Genomic DNA, 17,683 nt, shown 5'->3' with positions numbered 1-17,683 from the left:
AAAGAAAAAAATGAGTGATTAACATTTTTTCTTACCTCCTCTCTCTGCCACCAACCTGGCGTATATCCCTTCACACATTTCTACATGCTGATTCATTCACAAAACGACTGGTACATATTAAATTCCATGGGTCTTGAATTCAGCTGCTCCATTCTCTCCACGGATCTGGTCTTGGACTCTGTGTTTCCTTCTGGACACCAAGCGGTTGCTCTTACAGCCTGGGTTATGAAATGAGGTGTGTTAAGAAACGTCAAAGAGCGCAACACAGATGGCTCTGGGAGCTCAGCTAGTATGACTAAGATGGCTGCGGATGACTTGACTGACTGGGGCTGGAGAGGTAATTCTAGGACAGCTTCTGCACACGTCTCCTAGGTGGAGATGGCTGAAGAACCGGCTCAGTTGCGATTGTTGGTGGAGTGTCTGTGTGTGCCGCTACGGCACGGCGGTCTCAGGGTAGTCAGACTTCTGTGGTGGCTCAGGTGGTTTCAAGGATAAGCATAGCAGAAGCTCCACGGCTCTTTATGACCTCAACTTAAAAATCACATGGCGAGCTGCGCTCGCTCCTTGGCCAGGTGCTCCGGCTCGCGTTGCAGCCCCAAGCAGCTCAACTCCCTGAGGTAGCGGCCCATGTCGGGCCGCTCACGCCACTGGGCCTCTGGGAAGCGGTCCCGGAACAGCTACGCCAGGAGCCCTTCATTCTGCACCTCCCCAAGAGCAGCGGTGGTGGCCGTCACTGTGCCTGAGGCCGTAGCTGAGACGCGGCTGTGACCCTCGCCGCCACCTTCTCAGCAACAGCAGCTCTTCCCCTCCTGCTCACCCAGGGAACCAGCTCCGAATCTCAGATCGAAAGCATCCGGGGTGACCTTCCGGTCTCTATGGTTCTCGCTAGGCCGGCTTTCTTTCCCCAATGGTCCTCCAGGCTACAGAGTGTTAGCGTGGGGAATGACTGGAAAGCGGCTAGAGAGGCAGGGTCTGAAGTTGCCAAGGAGCGGCTGGCGGCTGACCTTCTGTTCCCAGTGACTGAGGCACGAGGATCCCGTGTTGCAACCGAGCGGGAAAACGCGGCCTCTGACTGAAGAGGAGACCCGTGTAATGTTTGAGATGATACCAAAATCTTCAGCTGCTGGTCGACAAGCCCGATGACACCTACTGTTTCAGGCTGCACAACGACCGGCTGTATTAACGTGAGTGAGAAGATCTTGAAGTTGACCGCCAATATCATCGGTGACAAGCTGCTGTCTTTGGGAACGTGCTTTGGAAAATTCACTCAGACCCACAAGTTTTGGTTGTACATCACAGCTCTGGATTACCTAGCACCCTATGCCAAGTATAAAGTGTGGATAAAGCCTGGAGCAGAGCAGCCCTTCTTGTATGCTAACCATGTGCTGAAATCTGGACTTGGTCGAATCATTGAAAATACTTCTCAGTACCAGGGAGTCATGGTGTACTCCATGACAGACATCCCTTTGGGCTTTGGGGTGGCAGCAAAGTCTACACAAGACTTCAGGAAAATAGACCCCATGGCGATTGGGGTATTTCATCAAGCAAGCACTGGGGAATATGTGCGGCACGAGGAGACATTGATTTAAAACAAAATCATTGCGAGGACTTAGGGCTGTGTGGAAGGGCCTAGCTTTGTTTCCTTTGTCTGTGTAGGCTCCACCGTCATGTTGAATTTTGTCAACACTGTGACCTCTTCAGGGACTTCTTATTTTAATATTCTCTCTATTACGGACAAATGTAGGCTAGATTCTTATAATGCAGAAATGGCTCAAAAATGGAGTTTCAGATCGTTGTGATTGTGGCTAAATAGAATACTGTGTTTTATATTTGAATCAGAGGGCTTCTTGTTTTGAGTAACAGTCTAAATTGTTGGAACGGAGAAAAAGAATATCTTTTTATTGTTATCTGTGGTCACACTGTTTTCCAAACACATGATAAGAACATAATGGATTTTCTTAATTATTTATTAATACTATGAAAGATAGATCTTGCCATATCAGAGTAGTAGGCCATGTCTGGGATTTTACAAATGAAATTTGGATAAAATAGTAAGATAAGTTTATTCTGCTGATTTTCTATATGGTAGGTGCTGTGGGTGTGGAAGAAAAACTTGGATTCAAACACCAGTTCTCACATCTACCAGCTGTATGGCCTTAGATGAGTCATTAAACTTTAATAATTTTCATTTCCTTCTTCTGTTTAAAAAAACAGCTTAACCGTCTTCCTAAGAATAGTGTTTAGAATTAGAAATCATGACTTTAAAGCACCTAGCACTGTGCCTGGCAAATGATAAGTGTTGAATAAGTGGTAAGAATTATTTTTATAATGCTTATACTAAGTATTTCTGCTACTAAGAGTAGGATCATATGAATAGAATTTGATTATATCATCTTGACTTTTACAAGCGGTTTTCTCAATCTTTCTTTTTCTTGAATGGTATAATCCCAGGCTGAATGTTATTTTTATCACCTTGATTTCCTAAAACATAATTTCTCTTATAAATCTTTTGGTTTTTTAATTAAAAAAATTTAAATTGAAGTACAGTTGATTTTCAATACTGTGTTAGTTTCAGGTGTACAGCAAAGTGATTCAGTTTTATATATTATATATATATATTTTTATATTCTTATAAATCTTTACTTATCTGACTGGGCTGGACAAAAAGCACTAATCAGAGATCCTGAAATAATTCAGCTCCTCCATCTTTTCCCCATGCCTTCCAAAATTATTTTTTAGAATTATTAAAATATTTTTAAATAAAAAACATATCACAGACAAAAAATTTTTAAACTACCTGTATTGTAAAACAATTTCTTTAGTGAATGTACTGCTTATTTTAAATTCCAAAGATGACATCTCTAAAAATAAAGCATTTTTCAATTACCAAAAAGAAAAAAGAAAGAAATCATATGGTATTGCCTCCTCTGTACCCTATTGGTGGACAGAGTCACAAGCCCAATGAGATCCAGGGGATGGGCACATGTGCTTACCTCTTGATGGGATGATGGGTACAAAATTTGTGGCCACTCCCAATGAGTTATCCTGTGAAATATTTATCTGAGAAGCTCATATTTACATTGTATCAAAGTAGAATATGGAAAAGCTAATAGGCTGATAATTTGTTTTGCTCCTTTAAAAGTTGCTGTTTTAAAAATAGGCCTGACTGTATTCTGAGTCTAACCAGGCAAGACCAATAGACTGCCAATAGAGATTATAAGTGTCAAGTCAGCCTGTCGGAGAAGACCTTGACTAAATCATGGCAAGAATTCTTTATTAGATACTTTATTTAGCTTAAGCTGTTAATCAACTCTTCTAAAGGTGCAAACTTTCCTGAGAGTGAGTTAGAAATAGGCCTGGGTCACAAAGTTTAGAGCTGAGAAAAGCAAGCTTCTCAGGTGTCATGTGTGACTTCCATGATCTCACCCAACACAATAATACTATTGGATTTTCCATCTCCAAGTCTGCCTTCATTAGTGGTTCCAACAGTGAAACTCAGGCCCTGCACAGTCATTTATTATACCTAAGGTTTTATAGTGCAGCAAAAATTTATAGTAAAACCATGACTAAGTGGTGGCCATGGTACTAGGTGCCCAGATATAACAATGAATAAGGTAGGGTGGCTGACTTCAAAGAACACACAGTCTGGTGGGTGTTTCAGGCACGTAAACAGATAAATTGCACCATAAGACATTACTTGTAAATGAACCATGTGATCTCAGAGGGAGAAGATCTACCTGCCTGGGTGTTCACACTGGATTAGCACCTATAACCACTCCATCTCTGTCCACACCTGAGCCTTTGAACCTTCTCTCTTACCTGGCCTACGAGGATGTCACTTTGGTAGACTTCAAACCTGGTTTTTCCCTCTGCCTAGATTTTTTGCTTACATGACTGACTTGGATATTTGTCTCTTGTCCTAATATTCCTCCTCCCTGCAATACTTTGTCTCAACCCTGTTTTTTTGGTCTCTGTGCTCTAAAGGCTGAAGGTAAGAGATTCATTCATTAAAATATATAAGTTGAACAGTGATTCTATGCTGGGCAAAATGTTAGAAGCTGGGGATACAGTGGCCAGCCACTTAGAGATCCTGTCTGTTGCAAGGAGCTTACTTCTAGTAGGATGCCTCCTAGACTCTTGGAATTAGGAGTCCGGGCTAGTCAAATGTGGGGTGGGTTAGACCCGGAGAAGCTCAGGGAAACCTTTCTAGCCAGGTGACATTTGATCTATTATTATTATTATTTTCTAATGAAAAAAATAGAAGTTTTCCAGGTTGAGGTAGAGGTAGAGTAGGGGAAGGCCAGACATTTCACGCAGAGGGCATAACACATAAAAAACAGGAAGGGCATGGTCAATTTGGGAGATAAAGAGAAATTCATTTGAGGGTGTAGTGAAGCATATCAGAGATTGAAGCTAGAGAAGTAGGTTGGGGTCATATTGGGAAAGGCCTTGAATGGCCCTTCTGGTTCAATTTGGATTTAATCCTGTAGGAAAGGGAGAGTCAGCAAACATTTAGAAGCAGGATCATGACAAAATTATATTTGTTGTTCTTTAAGACGATAAACCCAGCAGGATGGTTGCAAGAGTGGAAAAAAGACAAGTAGTAGGAAGACCAGTTAGGAGATTATTGTATTAGCCTAGATGAGAACGTGTGAGCGCCTGAGTGAAGAGATCAAAAGAGGGGGCAGAGGTTAATTCTGCAATCGGGTTTTAAGGTGGAATCAAGACCACTTGGCAACTCATTAGAACACTTGATGGATGGTAAGATCATGAGTCTAGGACAGAAAAAGAGGGAAGAGGAGCAGATTTGGTATGTAAGGTAACACCAAGTTTTGTTTTGGATACTTGGCTATTCAAGTGAAGATGTTCGGGAGGCAGCTGGAGACTTTGATCTGAATCTGAGGAGGGAGAGAAGATGGGCTGGAGACCCAGTTTTTTGGAGGCTGTAAGAGAGGCAAATGAACAGAAAGTTAAACAAATATTTGAGAAAGGAGAAAAAAAGTCAACAAAGATTGTGGAATCAGTGAATAAGGAGGAGAAGCAGCAAAGATTAGCCTCCTGGAAGGGAGGAAAAGTCAGATAGATGATTGGTGTTGCTTGACCAAAGTTCTTTGGCTGCCTGGGTCAAGTGTTGGCACATGTGATGATGAAGGAACAGTAATAAGGAACAGTTGTTGGCTCCGCTGCTTAGGACGTTGCCACTGATGGTTGTACCAAAGGTAATATCCTATGTGGTTTTGGGCCCTCCCTCTTGGTTCTTGCCAGTCAGGAGTCAGAATAGAGTTAGAACACTTCCCAGGCTGGTCTCACTCCCGAGAAGAAGAGCATCCTAGAAACTGGGTACACTACTTTCCAAAAGTTGAAAAACATGGGAGATATAATCTGCCTCTTGGGAGATAGATAAGAGCACTTTAGCTTTAACTCTAAACCAGCTTCTCCATTTCTGTGCCTGAATTTCATCTGCCCGATGCATTTGGTTGAATATCACTATTGTTTTTTATTGTACTAGAGATTTTTTTTTTTTAATTTTTATTTTTTTGGCTGCGTTGGGTCTTCGTTGCTGCACGCAGGCATTCTCTAGTTGCGGCGAGCGGGGGCTACTCTTCGTTGTGGTGTGTGGGCTTCTCATTGCGGTGGCTTCTCTTTGTTGCAGAGCACGGGCTCTAGGTGCACGGGCTCAGTAGTTGTGGCTCGCGGGCTCTAGAGTGTAGGCTCAGGAGTTGTGGCACACGGGCTTAGTTGCTCCGCGGCATGTGGGATTTTCCCGGACCAGGGCTTGAACCCGTGTCCCCTGCATTGGCAGGTGGATTCTTCACCACTGCACCACCAGGGAAGTCCCTGGAGATGTTTTTGAGTTGGCATGTTATGCAATTTTATGCTGGAAAATACTTCAAATTGTTCTAAAAATGTCCTCCCCAAGGAAGTGGTAAGAATTTTCTCTTTCCTCATCAAACGTAAATATACAAGCTGACTGCAAGAGAAGACTTTTGCACAAATGTTATTTGTTTCCATAGTTTATTTGTTCATTTACTTTCCATTGGGAAGTTTCTCTGGTTTCTCCTTGGATCATGTATCTGTAATTGATCTGATGCTCCATATCCTAGGCTAGCTTTGGTTACTGTTAGACAGGGTTTTAGTCTTCTAGGGCTGCCACAACAAAATACCATAGACTGGGTGGCTTAAACAACAGAAATTTATTTGCTCACAGTTATAGAGGCTGGGAGTCCAAGATCAAGATGCTGTCAGGGTTGGTTTCTGGTGAGACCTCTCTTCCTGGCTTGTAGATGGCTGCATTCTTGCTGTGTCTTTATATGGCCTTTTCTCTGTGCCTTGCAACCCTGGTGCCTCTCTCTCTTCTTATAAGGACACCTGTCCTACCAAGTTAAGACGTCCACCCATAGGACCTCATTGTCGAAATAAATTTTTAGGCTCAAGATGGAACTGCTCCTGCCTGGGGTGCCAAGTCAGCACATCGAAACTTAGAAAACGTCCGTGTCCCTGTAAACCCTCTGTCTGACCAGAAACACAGTATATCCAGCCAGCCAATCCCCAAACGCCAAGCCATCTCTGGGCTCTACACTTATTTCCTCATTTCTTATTCATTTTCTATTTTTCTCTCCCTTGTTCCTTCTTCTTTATCCTATAAAACTTTCTTGCCTTCTGCTCCATTTTGCAGTTCTCTGGACACTTGGGAATGGAGACTGCCTGCTTCATGAAATGTTAAATAAAGTTTGTATCACCTAAATTTTCTTCAATCATTTTTAACACTACAAAAAAGAGTTTTTTCTCTCCAATGTCTTCCACGTACACTATTGCCTGAGTGTGTCGTGAGAACGTGAAATGTGACAACTCAGCCTACCTGATCCTCAGTTTCCTAATCTTTAAAATGGGGGTAAGAATAACAGTCCCACCTATCTCACAATGGGATTTTTTTTCTTTTCCTCTTCTCGGTATTCAATGCAATAAAATTCAGAAAGTGCTTTACCAACAGAAGGTGCTATGTCTGAAATGTCCTTTCCCCAACTGCCTGGTAAATGTTGACTCATTTTTAAGACCCAGACTAAATTATCACCTCCAGTGTGAGCCATTATTTTTCTTTATCATAATTGTTGACTGGTGGATGGGTGAAGTTTTTAACACCCCAGGGTCCAAATCTAATACAGGTAGAATATAAAAAGAGCATAGGTAATTTGCTGGAGTCTTGTAAGTAACCAGCACTTGCTTCTCTGACTTGGAACGATATGGTCCCAAGTGTGTCCAGACACAGAGCAGACTTCCTGTTCCTTCCTTCCTTCTCGGCCCACTTCTTATCAATGTGTTATGGAAAGAGCATAAGATTTGAAGGTAGACTGATCAGGGTTTAAATCTTGATTCTGCAACTACCTACATATTTGACCTTGAGCATTTTACATCCATGAGCCTCAGTGCTCTACAAGTCGGTCTGATACTTCAGATTTGGTTGCTTCCTCTGCATGGGCATGAAGTGCAGGGGCTGTGGGTACAAGGGAGGGAAGAGAGGAGTGGTGGCGAGGGAGAGGGAGGAGTACTGAGAACTGTGAGGACAAGTGGCATTTGTGCCAGTCTTTGTGTTTTAATTGCCACAGCTGTTCCCAAATTGGGATCTAGCTCTAAAATGGATAAATCTTTTACGTTAATTTCCCACTAAGTAAAGTCAGGCTTCTATTATCTTTTACAAGTGGTGCTTTTTGTGTTTTGAGGAGACAGAGGTCACAGTTAATGCACAGACTTCTGGGAACTAGAGGAGGAAGCAGAAGGCCCATCTGGTAAAGCAGGTGGGCAGGCCATGGGTGACCGTCAAGCATGTGTGTGTTGGGTGTTGATTATTGTGTTGACCTGGTCTAGATTACAGGAGAGCTTGAATGTTCCAAGAAGGAAAAAAAATTTTGGGAGGGGGCACTTGGGACTGAACAAAATAAATTAACCACCTCTGATTGGTTTCAGATTTGCAGATCTCTGAGGAATTTGAAAAGGGTGTGGCAATTAAGCAATAGTGGAAGAGCCACATACCAAATAGACTAAATATTTTGAGACTTGCACAAGTTCTGAAAATGGTCCAGGCATTTTTACTAAACATCTTTTACATTTCTCAAAACTGAAATGGTTGAAGAAAAAAAGAGGAAACACCTAATGAGAAGAACGAACTAATTTATCAAAGGACAGAGAAGTTATTTTATCCTAACACTTTCAGTAAATGCTCTTTTATTCAAGGATCATCCGTAATGCCCAGTAGTGACTTAGAGCTTTTCTCTCCCTGCCCTACCCAGCTGTGGAATACAGATTCATTCTTTTTATTAGAGTGATATTTTGTTCAATGGACAATGTTTATCCATATCCATATCCAGTGATAGATTTAAAATATAGGTAATATAGAAGTGGTTTGAGAGACTCTAGGGAAATGAATTGACAGGTAGCTAAGGGCAAAGTACTGTAGTCATGACTGGGTTACAAACTTCTGGAAAGGGTGTAAAGATTCAAAGCAGACTTATAGGATTTGACAGCCTGTTCTTGTTCCACTGTCCTGGGCTCGATAATGCTGCGCTGTCTCCTAGTGCTGGCATGAGGATTCAAGAGTGGCATGCCATTTGTAAAGTTGGCACAGTGTAGGTATTTTTCAAATGTTAGTTCCCTTTCCCTTAACTTCAAGTGCCAAAACCCTGCCCTTATCAAAATTATTTCCATCTTCAAGATGTGTGCGTGTGCGTGTGTGTGTGTGTGTGTGTATGTATACGCATATATGAGATGGGGGTGTTCTTAATAAAATGCACGTGTTGGTGCAGTACCCCCAATGATTAATCAGCCTTGAAAAAGATGCTCAGCTCTGGATCATTTTGTTTTCATTTATTTAAGGGACAATAAGTTTCTATTTTTTATTGTACTTTGGGCATAGATATAACGGGAAGCCTAAAAATCGGGGGGTTAGGGGAAGAAACATATGTAAAATGGAAACTGTGGCACCATGTCCAATATATAAAGGGGCAGGCCAAGGGCTTCTTTCGTGGGGTTCAAAGAGAGGCAGAAAGTGGCTGATGTGAAAAGCCTCTTCATTGGGGAGTTCAAAATAAGCTGGGTGTTGCAGGACAAGGCCTCAACAGGCTGCTGTGAGATGAAAGTTTCATCATAAGGACCATAGTCCTTGGACTTGGAGGCCATAGTCTTATTGATGTGGCAAGATTTTTGATTTGAAGAAAGGGCATACTTTGTAGGGAAATGGTAATAAGGCAAGATTCCTCAGGGTCAGTGGGGTGACTTAGCAGCCCATTAATGTTGATGGGCATCTAATCTCTGAAAGGTCTTTGACCATACCTACCTAATAGTCTAGCTCTGATAATTCTGATGGGGTGTGCTGACTGATATTCTCTTTGAAGAGAACTTTGAACTATAGTTTCAAACTAGAAAGAAAAAGTAATCAATAGTTAAAGAAAAGCAAGGCAGGTAATGAACCCTGGTTTAGGTGTTGAGTAGTTAAATGTACTGCAAATATATGCCAGGAATTTACACTGCGGAGTGAATTGGAAGCTGAACTTTCCCGGAGAAGATTTCAATAAAGACTCTTGCTTCTTTCTTTGGTTCTTGCAGGAGACTATTTCAATTCCCCTTTTTACAGGATGGAAAAAATAGTGCATGAGCAGACAAAGATAGTCAGAGTGACACTTGAGTTATGTAAAGCACAAAGTATCACACACATTTCCCTGCTGTAGGCCAGCACACTAGCGTGGACCCCAGCTCAGAGTTTTGTCAGAGGTCTGTCAGTCCTGCTTAATCAGGGAAAGAAGTTTGGCTTAACATGTTTCTCTTTTTCCCACATCACACACTACAAAAACGAAAACCAAACCAAATAAAACACAACAAACAAAAGCAAAATCCCATACCAGACAATACATGATTTACCTCCATGGGGATTAAACATTACAGAAGCTGAACTCATGAAATAGTGAGTGTCTGATTAGCTGTCACTGTGAGGTTGTTACCATTTTTTAGTCTGGCCCAGACATGCTGTTCGATTGAAGAAGGTACTAAATCCAGGGATTTGGTGTTGGGATCTAATTATGGATCATAATTACTTGTGGGCTTTCAACGTGTCTGAAGATACAGTGACTGATGCAGGTCCAGGGCTCTGGACCTTTGCTCCTGGACTCACTATGGCCTCTTGTCTGAGAAGCTCTCCCCAAAGGAACCTTCCTCACACATTTCTCTCAACTTCTACTCTTTCTGATCCAGGAAGGAGGCCAAGTGTTGTATATGTAATTCTTGAATATTTCCTTTGAAATTTGCTTCTTGGTGGTCTGTCTCATAACTCAATTTTATACCTGATATATTTGATACCTTGGGTCTTCTAGTTGCAACTTCCAATTTAAGGTTCTGGGGTATGGGAATGGAGGGTAGAGACAGATTTGGTGATTCTTATTTTCTCCTTTATGCTTATCTGTATTTTCTTAATTTTCTGTAATAACCACACATTAATTTTAAAATAAGAAAAATTCATATGAAAGTGTCACTCATTAATTTATCTTTTTACCTCTAAAATGCTCAATGATACTTGGACAAATTTGTAATTGATACTACTCGTGTATAGAAACATTGTGTACATAAACAAGGCAAAACAGTAATTCTTTTTTTTTTAAGATTTATTATTTATTTTATTTATTTTTGTCTGTGTCGGGTCTTAGTTGCAGCACACGGGATCTTCGTTTCAGCGTGCAGGCTTCTCTCTAGCTGTGGTGTGTGGGTTTTCTCTTCTCTAGTTGTGGCACGCAGGTTCCAGAGCGCTTGGGCTCTGTAGTTTGCGGCTCGCAGGCTTTCTAGTTGAGGCGCACTAGCTCAGTAGTTGTGGCACGCAGGCTTAGTTGCCCTGCGGCATGTGGGATCTTAGTTCCCTGACCAGGGATCAAACCCATGTCCCCTGCATTGTAAGGCAGATTCTTTACCACTGGACAACTAGGGAAGTCCCCAAAACAATAAATCTATTGCAAGTAATTCTCATTGTATCCTATCAGGTGACACACCATGGCTAATTGTCCCTTTACTGGTGGAGTTAACATTGATCACTTTATCAAGATGTGTCTGCCTGGGTTTTCTATTGTAATGTTGCTTTTTCATTTTAATTAATAAATATTTGTGGGGAGACACCTTGAGATCAGGTAAAACCTTGTTCCTTATCCCACCTTTACCCATCAATTTTAGCATCTATTGATAATACTTGTGCAAATTTATTATTACCATGATGATTGACAAATTGTGATTTTTCTAATTTCATCATTCATTCTACACTTATTAGTTGGCATTCTATGCTAGGAAAGAATTTTCTTTTCTCCCATTTATTTATTCATATATTTATTTATATTCATGGTCCCTTGGATCCTTATTTTATCAAATGGGTTATAATTTTTTACTATTATTACTTATTTTGATACTCAAATTGCTCCAGATTCAGCCAGTAAGAGCTCTTTCAAACCGGTTACTGAGTTTGTTTGACATGTCACTATCATTTTTTTGGAAATATTCTAGGTTCATCTTGTTCTCTCCCTATTCAAGTCCTGGAATTAGGCACTATTTCCAAGTGCCTTGGTTGCATTTAATGTAGAGTGATATTTAGAAGTCAAAGACCTGTGTGATAAGTGTGCTTATTGCTACTGAGATATTGATGTTCCACACCCTTTCAGTGAACAGAATTATAAAAAAATATATCTATACACTCATTAATATCTGTATTTATTTCTATGTCTATCTACATATATTGAAATATGTGAGTTCACATTTATGCCTCCTATTCCAGTTCAGCACCACAAGATACATTCTAGCTTCTCTCCTTGCTATGTTTGTACCTCATTTCTCTGACACTGAGAAGTATTGCTGTCATTATCCTCAACATATTTACTTATTTTTTAAAATCTCTGAATGTCATTAATCTCTTGACCTCTCTAGGTTTCTACCCCATTTGTACACCCTCCTTGCATGCAACCTGACTCACTCAGCCACCCTTCTTATTTGGATTCTAACTTATGCTGGGATGCTTTCTTGTCCTCTGGGAACCTCATGTGGGCCATGGCCACAACTGGGCTGCCATCAAGGAAGGAAGAAAAGAAAGAAGAAAGAAAGAAGAAAGAAAGGAATCAATCTGAAGAAATACTTATATAGTAATTGTCTTTTTGAAAACTCAAGCTATAGATCACATTGCTTTATAGCCATTATGATAGAATCATTGCATTGAAGGCTGAAGGAAAAGTTAAAGAGTCTCTAATCACATTCTCTCATTTCACACATATGCAATAGATATCCAGAGGATAAGTTGCTTGGAAAGGTCACGTAATTAATCAGAAGCCACAGTCTGAACAAGAAGTCAAGAGATCTGTGTCCCTGGAAGGTTCTGTCTTCACTGGGTCTTTCTGGTGCATTAGAAAATGGTTTATTTTTTAAAGTATCAAATTGAATTTCCATATTACAGTGGAGATTTGTTACTTTTGCCTCCTCAGTATACCATTTCTTCCTTTTGGGAGACATCCCATTGTCACTCTTAGTTCACCCTCAGCCATCACCAAGTGTGGGACCAGCTCTACTCTCTGGCTCCAGGGGTGGTCATGGCCTCACAACTGGCTAATGAGAGTCCCTGGGGCATATGTGGAGCCATCAAGAAGGAGTCTTAGTCTCTGCTGGGACTGTTAGACTAGTAGGAGGTAAGCCTGACACTGCTGTGGGCAAATACAGCCCAAAGATGGGCTTGATTACAGTTTAGGAAAAGTCTGACTATTAATGTAGCCAAGACATGAAGAGTTTCCTGAGGACATCCTTAAGCCCTGGATCAATTTGTGCGTGAAACCACGTTGCATCCCTGAACTTCACTGTTGTGTGGTCTAGTAAATTTTTTTGTTTGTCTAAGGCAATTTGAATTGGGCTTCTGTTACTTGAAACCAAAAGAGTAATATGTTCCCCTTAAAATCTTAATTTCTAAATCTGTGAAGCAGTAAAAGCATAGCTAAATTTATTTTCTGTTAAATTGATGTCAGGAAGTTTATTCCTTGATACTTTGATACAGGAGAAAGGAATGAGAAGTATTTGTTGAGTGCCTGGTCTATCAGGAAGAAAACCAGTCTCCTTTGCTTAGTTAAATAACCCCAATTTCACCTATTTGAAGTTCCTAAGTGGTGAAGATTATTACTTAACCACATAGATCACCAGTGTAAACCACATCATTTTTCAACAGAATTTATCTTTGCTTTTAATAGTTAGCCTCTCTAGACATATGATTGCTATTGTGAAATAATGGTGGTTCATTTACCTCAGTTTAAAATAGAAATATTCTTAACAGGAATGGTTGATGGACTGTTCAATTTTCAGGCTGTTCATCCTCCTTAAAGTTATTCCAAACTAGGTAGCTGCTTCAGGGAAACATGGGTAGGATGTTAATGGTGGAGTGACACATATAAAACCAATTATACTCCAAGTTTGCTTATTAATAGAAGCCTGGGTCCTAAAAGAAACCAGGCAGCCAACTTATGAGATAGTTTTATATATTATAACATTTCTTCTAGTAAAATAGTTTAAAGAATGCATGCTCATTTGTTAATGTGATTTGATTATAAAACATACAGTTACAACTATTGTTTATATATTTATTTTTTTTTAATTTAAATTTAAATTTTTTTTTATTGGAGTATAGTTGCTTTACACTGCTGTGTCAGTTTCTGCTGTACAGCAAGCCATATATATACATATATCCCTTCATTTTTCAGTTTCCTTCCCATTTAGACAACTATTGTTTAATATCTCAATTATAAAATATAGATAAAGAAAGCTTAATATATTTTAAGTAAATAAATGATGAGAATATTTATTCAGCACCTATGATATGTTAGACTTTATTAATTAACTCATTTAATGCTCACAATAATCCCACTAAGCTGAGCAAATTTTATTCCTATTTTTAGAGGTTAAGAAATCAGTAACCTGGTGTCCAAAATCACACAGTTATAAGAGGTGGATTTCTACTGAAGTTTACCTGACTCTCAAAGGTAAGTTCCTTTGATCCTCCAAACAGTACTAAATTTCACTAAATTTCATGTGATAGTGATGATGGTTAATTTTATGTGTCAACTTGGGTAAGGCACTATACCCAGATATTTGGTCAAACATTTTTCTAAAAGTTTCTGTGAAGGTGTTTTTTAGATGAGATTAACATGTAAATCAGTAGACTTTGAGTAAAGAGTTTCAATTATTTGATAATAAAAGACACATGTATTAAAGGAGGTTAATACTTTTGTTGCTCAAGTAGAGTCACAGTTCAACATTCCGCCAAGTGGATCAATTAGTCTTAATAACACTCGCTGAAGGAGCTTGAGATAAGCATGTAGGGAGTCCTTATTTGCTCTCCAAGTTTCCATTAAGGGAGTCCCCAAAGTACAGTTATGTGCATAGAGAAGCAAAAGTCCTCATAACATGAAAATGTTTACTAATGAACTTCTATTTACAAAATTAATCTCCACTTACGCATCCCTTCCCTTTAACACACCACTAGAGATTATGAAGCCTACAGAGTGCCTTCTCTATCAGCCCCTGACTGATTTTTGGATGCCAGGATAAAAGCCAAGTCAATTGCAAAGTAAATTCCATATCTTGCAAAAAGGTAGGATTACATGCAGTATTGAACACAATGTTGAAGAACTTCTCAGCCTTTTACTGCATTACAAGAACATTAAGCACAATTAAATCAGTTAGCAATAGAAGACAAAGGAAATCTACCTAGATGACAGAGTTTTTAGTTCTTTTTATTTTAATGAAAATTTTACGTAAAATGAAATGCATAAATTGCTGACTTTGAAAAATACTTCTGCCTGTGCAACTCAAATCCCTATTGAAATATAGACCTTTATCATCACACCAGAAACCTTGTGCTCTTTTCCAATTAATATTCATACCCACTGTCCCAGAGAACACTACTATATGCATTTTTTCCCACCATAGATTAAAGTAGCCTGTTGTAGAAGTTCCCATAAATATATTCATACAGTATGTGCTCTTTTGTGTAAAGTGTCTTTTCATTCAAGATACTCTATGAAATTCACCCATGTGGTTACATGTATCAGTAACTTATTCCTTTTTATTTTGGAGTCATATTCTATTATATAAACATACCACAGTTTATGATGGACATTTGGGCTGTCTGCAGTGTTTAACAATTACGAATAAAGTTGTGAAGAGAATTCATGTACAAATGTTTTTATAATCATATACAGCTGTCCCTTCGTATCCCAGGAGATTGGATCTAGGACTCCTGTGGATTCCAAAATCTGCAGATTCTCAAGACCCTTATAGACAATGGTGTAGAACAGTCAATCCTCTGCACCTGCAGGTCCCACAGCCATGGGTGTGGAGGGCTGACTGTACTTTCATTTCTCTTGTGCAAATCCCTGGAAATGGAATTGATGGGTCTCAGACCAGGTATGTTTTGCTTTACAAGACACTAGCAGACCTCTTTCTTAAGTGCTCATACCATTCTCATTTAGTTTTAAAAAATGACCACACTGGTTGCAATGTGGAGAGGATTGTAAGAGTACAGGAATAGAAGCTGGGAAGCTAGTATATTGTCATAGCTGATAGCCAGAACCTAGGTGTAGGTTTTACACAGAATTTCTGTAAAATATTTGTATGATTTTTAATTGTTAGTAAAGCTGATATCAGACTCAGAATGTGATAACTAACCACAGGGCCAGTCTCAGCTGTGTACTTTGGAAATATGTGAGGAATTTAAAACTCAAGTTCTACTTACGGCAAAGAGTCCTTCATTTTAGAGATGGTAATCCTCATAAATCACGCAGGGAAGATACTCCTGTGAGCCTCTGTGCCATTTTCCAGGTGAGCGATGAGGTGTCAAATAAAGCTGTATTAGTTGTTTTTTTTCTTCCCATCAGAAGGCTTATATATTTTTTCTTTTTTATTACAAAATAAAAGCAGATCCAGAAAAACCACACAAAGGAATTATATAGCTCTGAATTTTTATAAGCTGAACACTTAACTACCACTCAGACCAAAATATAAAGTTTTGCCAATCATTCCAGAAGCCCCTCCAGGTGACCTGTCCCACAGACCTGCCCTTCTCTCCAAAGGTAATCACTTTCTTCTTTGTGATTTTATCACTTAAGTATGCATCATTTGAGAGTACAGTTGATTGTGCCTATTAAAAAATCGATATCTTGTATGTCTCTTTTTGATCTATGGGCTTATCCTCCATTCTAGTCTCTGCCTTACAGTTTGTTGAAGAACCTCGGCCATTTCACTAAAGTGTTTCGCAGCCTGGACTTTGTCGATCACATCCTCATGGTGAAGTTCAACACGCGGTTTTATCCTCCATATTTCCTGAACATTAGCAGCTGGATCCAGGAGCTTGGTCAGACTCAGATTACTTCCATGGACCCATATGTCTGAGTGTTTTTCTGATGTTAGCAGACATTGACACTCATTGCCTCAAATCATTCATTGGGGATCACAAAAAGGGTGATGCTCTAATTTGGTTTTCAATTATTAGCTGAAATACGTTTATTAGAGATGACTCTTTCACCTACTGTTGGGTTACCTAGTAGTACGATTTATACAGGAAAGGCAGGTTAAATTTTTGATTAGTGCTTTTACTCACCTGTTTTTAAGTAAAAAATTGGAATTGGTTTCATAACATCCTCTGAAGGTGAGTGATCAGTTTTATAGATGTATAGGGTGAGGGAGTTTGAAAAAGATTTTGAAAAATTCTCTTACCTGGAATGCTAGCAATTGTGCTAGCATTCAAAAGGAATGACTGTTTTGTCAAGTTTTATATTGTGTGAATGTAATTGTGTGTGTGTGTGTGATGGGAGAAACAACGGGCACAATAAAAATGTTGATGAATAATTGTATTTTGGCTAATACAGCTAGCACTCCTCATTTGCTACACAGAAAGTTTTCTGTAAAGCAATACAAATTACCACTGTTTGTACTATGACATAACACACTGCATTAAATCACCATCTGTATGGAAGTTTCTGTCCTTATATTTATATAAAAAATTTTAAGTAGCCATCTTACTTCACACATTCTTTCTCACAAAAGTATTGTATTGCAGGATAAAGGAAAGTTAGGAATCATAGAGTTACCTGATTAAGAGTTAATATGGGAAGATCTAAAGTTGATCTGACTTATATAATCTCACTTTATTTCTTTCATGCAGGAAGTAGGATAACTTCGCCTCCAAAAAATAAAAGAGAAGGGCCACACTTCCATGAAAAGGCTGTCCTTTGGTGGTCAGACATTTTGGGACATGGGATCGTAGCCCTAGTCTGGGCACAGTGTCTGTGGCTCCCGTTCAGGTTGGGTGACTCCTTTGCACTCAGTATATCACCGCTCCATGTCTTTAAAGAGGGACAACCATAAGGTGTCTTTGTTTACTCTCCCGCAGTGAAAAGGCAATTAAGTAAATGCTGCATATTTTTTTTCAAGCCTCAGATAGAATTGGGAACACACCTAAGTCTGGAAAATCCTGTCCCCAGGGCTTTTTCAGCTGATGTCCTCTCTTTAGGCTAGCTGATGGGTCTATTGAGATTTAAAATCATTATTCTATATGTCCTGTGCAATAATTAAAAGGTATTATGAAATCTCCAGTGGCGCCCTAGCCCAGTTTTAGACTTCATTTCTCAGATATCTC

General features: G+C 39.6%; 1 pseudogene across 1 annotated transcript; it reads left to right on the top strand.

Annotated features, from left to right (window-relative positions):
• Nucleotides 1-627: 627 nt before the first annotated feature.
• LOC309628514 (60S ribosome subunit biogenesis protein NIP7 homolog pseudogene) lies at nucleotides 628-17,150 on the top strand (annotated as a pseudogene). Its single transcript has 2 exons — nucleotides 628-764; nucleotides 1,053-17,150. The product of its transcript is annotated as a 60S ribosome subunit biogenesis protein NIP7 homolog pseudogene (transcript).
• The last annotated feature ends 533 nt before the right edge of the window (nucleotides 17,151-17,683 follow it).

This window comes from Balaenoptera borealis (assembly GCF_965194805.1).
Source record: "Balaenoptera borealis genome assembly, chromosome: 4".
Classification (NCBI taxonomy): domain Eukaryota; kingdom Metazoa; phylum Chordata; class Mammalia; order Artiodactyla; family Balaenopteridae; genus Balaenoptera; species Balaenoptera borealis.
This window is presented reverse-complemented; position numbering and strand designations above follow the sequence as displayed.